This window comes from Jaculus jaculus, chromosome 10 (genome assembly GCF_020740685.1).
Source record: "Jaculus jaculus isolate mJacJac1 chromosome 10, mJacJac1.mat.Y.cur, whole genome shotgun sequence".
Classification (NCBI taxonomy): Eukaryota; Metazoa; Chordata; class Mammalia; order Rodentia; family Dipodidae; genus Jaculus; species Jaculus jaculus.
In genome coordinates, this window is record NC_059111.1 from 48587299 (window position 1) to 48588723 (window position 1425).

The window sequence follows — 1425 nt, forward strand, 5'->3', positions numbered from 1 at the left end:
GAATCAACTTAGATGTCTATCACTAGAAGAACGGATAACTAAAATGTGGTATATCTACAAAATGGAATTTTATACAGAAGTAAGAAAAAAAGGACATAATGAAATTTGAGGAATAATGGTTGAACCTGGAACAGATCAATTCTCAGTGAACTTACCCAATCGGAGAGAGAAAAAATAAAATCATTACATAGTCTCACTCATCTCCAGCACCTAACCTGAATCTACCCAGTATGTCTTACATACCCAGCAAGCATCTTGTGGACTTGTCAATAGGGAGATGGAGGGGAGTTCAACAGGTGGGGTGGGAAACAAATCTAGAACCAAAAGGCAATGGTACCATAAAAGTCTACATCCTAAAAGGCAGACCAAATGGAGAACCTTCACCAGGCCCTTAGATGCACCACCTGAGCCACAAGACACTGGAGAGGGTATGATGAAGACTGACCTTAATATTCTACAGCTTCTCTCCCTACCTCTCTGTCTCTCTGTCTCTCTTTCCCTCTTCTCTCTAACTCTTTTATATTAGTTTTCTCTTTCTTCCTTTTCTTACTGGGCACTGACCTGCAGTATGTGGCTATCATCCACAATGAGCTTTTGGTCATAGAGACCTACAAGGAAAAGACAGACAGATTTCTGTCAGAGTACTTGATGACCCACCAAAGGTTTGTGATATGATCCTACTGCTGAAGACACCTTTTGTGGTTCACACATAAAATGGAATAGCATGGCTGGAAGATGTAAGAGTAAGTCCCCAGACAGTCAGTGCGTGTAGTTCCAGAAGGTGCTATATGGCCAACTGGGGGAAAATGACCAATATCAGTCCAAGCAACTCATGGTCTAACCTACTTATCAGGAAATAACCTGTTGTGATGTCCACACAAGTGCAATAGGGGCACACAGCCATGGTGGGGAACCAACTGCTCTTGATTTGGCTAACTGACACCCTCAGTGATACAGGAACCATAGCTGGATCTGGGAAATAAGTTAGAAGCGTATCCAAACATAAGCCCACTCTCCATTATCAAGCTACCATCAATCGTGGGCTACAAGAGGGTCTACACCGATTCAATTCTCTATAAAAAGTACAGGATATCTCATTTGTCTGGTGCTAACTTACTGTCCATTGGAAAATGTACTTCTCTTTTTCAGATAGATGTAGATCGTAAGGAGAGAGCCACCCCATCATACCTCAAAAGGTCCCTGGCTGAAACTAAGAATAATTGGCGAAACAAGCAAGGGTGCTATTTTCTTGGTGAACCAGGACCACACAAGGGTTTAGGAGATCAACACAGAAAAAAAATCAACTCCTACCAAATCAGAGATCCAGCAAACCAGAGGCCCCCAACACCTCATCACTGAAGCAGACCTAAAATGAACCCAACATGACTCAGGGAAATTTTGCAGAAGTGGGGGCGGAAAGAATCT